General features: G+C 41.2%; 1 pseudogene; it reads left to right on the top strand.

Moving 5' to 3' along the window:
- Nucleotides 1-468: 468 nt before the first annotated feature.
- LOC124529074 (proteasome subunit beta type-1-like) lies at nucleotides 469-994 on the top strand (annotated as a pseudogene).
- The last annotated feature ends 5,614 nt before the right edge of the window (nucleotides 995-6,608 follow it).

Consider the following 6,608-nt stretch of genomic DNA (forward strand, 5'->3'; position numbering starts at 1 on the left):
ATGGATTGGGAATTTATGGTGTTGGGAACCCCACGAACTCCAATGTACACTGTTAGCTTTCGTAAATTGGGTGGGGGAAATTCTATGGCTGCTTGACTGGCTGCTGGGAGTTTCTCCAGTAAGTAAAACCCCAGTGACTCTTCCTCTCATTGCTAAAACCACAACCACTGTGTTTGGGGATTAGCAGATGTTTACGCTATGTTACCACTTACCCAGAGAGCAGTAAAAGGGGAGAAATTAGAGGCGCGGAAAGAGAGAATTTTGGAGGAATTTAGGCAATTGTCTTGCTGTATGAAGAGCAAGGAAAAATTCTGCTCCACCCAAGTCTCTTATTGGTGTAGCACATTATTTTTGAAAAGTAAACTCTACCCTCCTTGTGGGGCTCAAAGTCACAACCCCGAAATCAAGAGCCAGGTGCACTGGTGTAGTCCATTATTCATGGATTTGGTTAAAAATGCAGCTTGAAAAATGCGGGGCAGCTCCAAGTGTTACAGATTAACAGACAAAACAGTCATTGGATGCAGCGGATTTCATGGAGACTGTCTTACAAAGATTTTGTCTTACAAAGATTATTGAAGTAAGACTAAAGATGTATAAGCATTCCAATAACAAGACCATGACTACAGGGGCGATTGCTGCAATGCTGTCTACAATCCTCTATTCAAGTCGCTTCTTTCCATATTATGTTTGCAACATCATCGGGGGACTGGATGAAGACGGGAAAGGAGCTGTGTACAGCTTTGGCCCAGTAGGGTCCTACCAGAGGGACTCGTTCAAGGCTGGAGGCCTTGCCACAGCCCCTGCTTGACAACCAGGTTGGTTTTAAGAACATGCAGAATGTGGAGCACTGTCCTTGGACAGAGCCACGTGGCTTGTGAAAGATGTCTTCATTTCAGCGGCTGAGAGGGACATGTACACTGGGGATGCACTCAGAATCTGCACTGCGACCAATGAGGGCACCAGGGAGGAGACTGTTCCCCTGAGGAAGGATTGATTTGTGTGCTGTTTTCATTCATAACTGGTTAATTTTGTATCTTGGAACTATTGGACTGATTTGTTTTATTAAATAAAACTTGAAGTAATTATTCTAAGCAAAAAAAAAAGAAAAAGAAAAAAGGATTGTAGATGTAGGAAAGGATTAAAACATTAAGCCCAGGATGAAAACACTCGTGTCATCCTAACTGGTTATGGAGATGATATAAGGCTATGGAGAATAGCAACTGAGCCATTGGGATGGAAAACTACTTGGAGTAGTTGGGCCATCACAACTGCCATGATATTCCAGACAGATGTCTGGTCTTCCACAAGGCCCGAATCTAGATGCGCCCTTGGTGTTTGCAGCCTTCACAGCTCAAGTCACTGAAAATGGAGACCTGCCCTCATTCTGAGGTGTCCCAGCATTCCAAAAGCTATATGCGTGTGAGAGGAGAAGAATGAGCCACAAAATCTTCAATCACTCCTCCGTGTCCTTCCTGCTAGTGAACGTTAGGATCTTAGATATATTAGCGGCAATGTAATTTTTAGTTGATTAAGTAAGCCTACGTTTATAAGCAGTGGTTTCTATGAACTGGATTATGTCCCCACAAATTTCCTATATTGAAGCCCTAACCCCCAGTGTGACTGTATTTGGAGACAGGGTTTTTAGGAGGTAATGAAGGTTAAATGAGGTCATAAGGATGGGGTCCTAATCTGACAGAATTGGTGGCCTTATGAGAAGAGGCAGAGGTAGATGAATTTCTTGCCACCACAGAAAGGCCATGTAAGGACACAGTGAGAAGGTGGCCATTTACAGTCTAGGAAGAGAACATTCCTAGCTCCTGACCAAGGTGTCACCTTAATCTCAGACTTCTCATCTCCAGACCGAGAAAATGTTTCTGTTAGGTTGTCTAGTCTGTGGTATTTTGTTATGGAAGCCCAAGTTGACTAATACAGGTGGTAATACGGCCAAAGTAGGAACACAGTTCTGACTTCTGGTCAAACACACTTTTTGCTTTTCTATCAACCAGCTTTCTTCTATTCTAATTCTTTCTCTATCTCTCTGTCTCTGTCTCTCCCTCCCTCCCTCCCCTCCCCTTCCCTGTCTCTCTCCGCCTTTTCCTTCACCCTTCTCTTTCTTTCCCTCCCTGCCTCCCTCTCTCTCTCCCCTCATCATCTATGTATTATCCAAAAGAGTATTCTATTCTTAGATTCCAGATAACCTAGTGATGATAAAATTTAGCAACATCGCATTTAAAAGGGGCTTCTCAGAGGATCAGGAACCATGAGAATAGGGGAGTTCTATGTGCTATAATAGCATTCTATGTTTTTCTTTTGTAATAGTTATATTTACCCTTGAAGCTGTTTTGTTGTGGTTTTTTTTCAGGCATTTTTTTTCCACCTATTTCATTCATCCCACACCCACCTCCCCTCTGGTAACCATCAATTTGTTCTCTATATTTGTTCTGTTTCATTTGTATCTTTTTTTTTTCTTTGTTCATTTGTTTTGTTTCTTAAATTCCACATATAAGTGAATAATACTATATATGGTATTTGTCTTTCTCTGACTGACTTATTTTGGTTAGCATTATACTCTCTAGATCCCTCCATGTTGTTGCAAATGGCAAGATTTCATTCTTTATATGGCTAAGTAATATTCCATTGTACATATAACAACATCTTTAGCCATTCATCTGTCGATGGACACTTGAGTTGCTTCCACAATTTGGCTATTGTAAATAATACTGCAATAAACATAGGGTTGCATATATCTTTTCAAATTACTGTTTTAATATTTTTTGTCATCCCTGAAGTGTTGTGTTTTTCCCTAGAACATAAGTTCCATGAAGACAGAGGCTGCTTATCTCATTCACTACCATATGGTTAGCTTCTAGCAAAAAAGAAGACACTAGGTTTCCCTTTTGCAACAATTCTCTCATTTCTGTTCAACAAACATTCATGAAAGCCTTACTCTGAGTGAGGCACTGTGCCCATGGAAGATACTAATAGAACAATGGTTCTCAACGTGCAAATACTGAGCCAGTATCATCAACATCAACTGGGACCTTGTTAGAAATGCAAATTCTTGGACCCTATCCCAGGCCTACAGAATCAGAAACTCTCGAGGTGAGCCCTTCCATCTGGGATTTCACAAGCTCTTCAGCTGACTGATGCAGACTTAGGTTTGCAGTAGTGGCTATGCCAATCATTTATTACAATTGCCCACATTCTTCTGTCTAGGTAGAAGGAGTCCATGACACCCAGCACTGAGATATTGTCAAAGCTCTTTGTAGCTCAGGGATGCTCAAGCCTGACCGCTCATTAGAATCACCTGGGGCACATCCAAAATACCCAATGCTGGGCTCCTCCCCCAGAGTCTGCTTCAACTGGTTCGGTGTATGGCCTAGGCATTAATGTTTTAAAAGCTCTCCAGGTGAATCGAGTATGTAGCCAAGGTTGAGAACCATTGAGGGAGTTGGAAGTCTACAAAGGGAATGGGGAATGGAAAGTGAGAATGCTGAAGGAGGCTGAAGTCTTGGGCTGAGTCACATGAAGCTGCCATATTTGTAGGTCAAAATCTGTCAAATGTTGGCAGTTGTATACGGTTTAACCTACTAGATGTTCTCAACTCCCAAACAAAAGCAGTCATGGCATGTAGCCAACAAAAGGGCCCAGGAAATGGAGAAATCAGAAACTCAATTAGTCTAACTAAAGCACAATCCATTATCTTCACCACTAGAAATAGAACTGCTATTGTGACTTTCGGTTACTTTTCCTCAAGGACTAGGGTCACAGACTTTTCCTGTAAAGGGCCTGATAATAAATATTTTAGATTTTGCAGGCCATGTGGCCTCTCTTGCAACTGTTCAACTCTGCCACGGTAGTGGGAAATCAGCCACAATGTGCAAACGAAAAGGCGTGGCTATGTTCTTGTATGTGTTAAAACAGGCAGTGGGCCAGATTTGGCCAGGGGTCATAATTTGCCACCCCCTGCTCTGTGATATGCATTTTTAGTAAGAGTGCTAGAGAGTAGACTTAAGATTTTTGCATGATGATACAGCTGGTTAGCTGACTCTAGTGAAGTTATACGAATTAGCTATAAGACACAAAGAGGGCTTCCCTATATCAAGAGGCTTTTAGGTGACACAACAGAGCATTGCTGAATTCCTTGGAATAGAAGGATTCCCATTTAAGCAGCAGTTGGGAGGTTTGGGAACAGAGATGGGAGAAGCCCCAAACTGTAGAAACTTTTTTCTCTTCTTGTACAACTGGTGATTAGCCAATGTTATTGTACAGTTTGCTAAGGCTATCATATCAAAGTACCATACTGGGTGTCTTAACCAACAGCAATTTATTTTCTCATAATTTTGGAGGCTAGAAGCCTGAGATCCAGCTGTTGGCAGCATTTGTTTCTTTTAAGACCTCTGTCCTTGATTTGTAGATGGCCATCTTCTTCCTATGTCTTCACATGGTCACTCTGTGCGTCTGTGTCCTAATCTCCCTTTCTTAGAAGGATATAAGGACATCACAGTTATATATATGACCCCATTTTTACCTTATTACCCCCATTTTTACCTTATGCCCCCATTTATAGGTCCTTATTCCACATATAGTCACATTCTGAAGCGTTGAGGGTTAGGACTTCAACATATGCGTTAGGAGGAGACATAATCCAGACAGCAGTTATCAAGTACATTGCTTTCATGAACAATACACTTGTCAAATAAATCCTCTAAAACCACTGTAGTTTCCCATGTGCAGCAGCTTAATGACTTCACTTACTTGGAGATGGCTAGAGCAGGAAGGAGTCTGTCCATAGCTGAGCTCATCCAAACTCATTTTATTTTTTTAAGCTTTTTTAAAATTTTATTTTAGAGACAGAGTGTGTGTAAGTTGGGGGAGGGGGTAATGGGTAATGGGGGAGAGAGAGCGAGAGAGGGAGAGAGCGAGAGGGAGAGAGAGAAAGAATCTTAAACAGGCTCCACACTGAGTGTGGAGCCCAATGTGGGGCTTGATCCCACAATCCTGAGATCATGACAGGAGCTGAAATCAAGAGTCGGATGTTTAACCAACTGAGCCACCTGGGCACCCCATCCAAACTCACTTTATAGCTAAGCAAACACAGACCTAGAGAGATGAAGTGTTTGATCACTGTCACAGGTAGGTCATGAATAATGATGCAGGGATGCTAACTCATATTCTTTCATGGACTTTCCAAATATGTATTAAGCACCTTCCACACGTTGGGTATTGGGTTAGAGACTGAAAGTATAAGAACATTCCCACCCCGGAATGGTTTAGACATGCATCAACCCATGAGCCACGGTTAAGCATGTGGCTCTGATCTGCCTGGGAAAAGTCAAAATTTGTGAAGGCTGAACCCCTGTGGGTTTCAGAAAAAATTCATAAGTAAAAAGTTAGGGAGTCTTTTTTTTTTAAAGTAAGCTCTATGTCCAACATGGTGCTTGAATTCACGACCCACAAGATCAAAAGTCACATGCTCCACTGACTGAAGCAGCCAAGTGCCCCTAAAACATTAGGGAGTCTTTTCAGATATTTCTGATTTTAAGTTTCAAGCTCTTCCTTTATTTTATGGTGTCATCAAGTACAGGGCTCTATGGACTTAATACCAATTTTCAAAGAAAGAAAAATCAAACTATGTTAAAGACACACCTGATGTCAGAAATGTTAAAACATGAATAAAGACATTTAGTCTTAAAGAAATATGGCTAATAAAATAGGAAACCTGAAACCATTCTCTTGGTACTTTTGGGGGGCATCCAACACAATATTGCTCTGTAATTTGAAAATTACATATATCAGATTTGTAGAATTTTGAATTCTGCCTGGCATGGGAAGTGCTCAATAAATATTTGTAGAATACGTGAATAATTTAGGTTCTTGCCAAAAAAGTAATAGTACCTGGTCTTTTCTATTCTCTTTGACTTTTATATTTGTGCTCCTTACTTCCCCCTTCATTGTCATTTGGTACAATTTCCCGATGGAGTGACATTAATTCATGTCCTCCATTCACTACGTTTAACCAGGATACATGTTTCTAATGTCTTCTCATTTGGGCAGATTTGCAACTGGGGCGGGGAATGGATCTGGTATGATCCAAGTGAAGTCATGTGGCTACTGCCCAAGCCAACGTGTACCATCCCAGTGTGTGGCAGGCTATACACTTGGTCACTGCTTCACTGACTTGGAAACTAACCAAAGGAGGGAACGTGAGGAGTCTGTCCATAATTAGGTATCTGGGACCACTAAATTATAGGTGGATGGATTTACATTCTTTAGCGACGTGACTGAAAACCAACACCAGCTCTGTCCTTTACATCTGCCCCCAAACACAGTCAAGGATAATTTGTCAATTTACAAATTCATTTCAGAGGATGCTTTCCAGCAGGAAAACCTCACTATTCTGTCCTTAAGATTTCAATGTCTTTGAGCTACTGAAGCTTTCTTTGAATTTTATTTGTCTTTGATCTGAGAACCTCTGTGTGCTTTGTAACTATATACAAGATTAAACACTTCCTCCATTTAAATAGAAATTCCAAAGTAGAGAGGTGTAAAGTGACTTGAACAAGCATTTGGCAAGTTGATTAAAGACTGGTTTAGAACAAGGGACT

The sequence above is a fragment of the Lynx rufus genome, unplaced genomic scaffold (assembly GCF_022079265.1).
Source record: "Lynx rufus isolate CCGP_SWC_20201006 ecotype Redwood Valley unplaced genomic scaffold, mLynRuf1.p SCAF_6, whole genome shotgun sequence".
In the NCBI taxonomy this organism is placed as follows: Eukaryota; Metazoa; Chordata; class Mammalia; order Carnivora; family Felidae; genus Lynx; species Lynx rufus.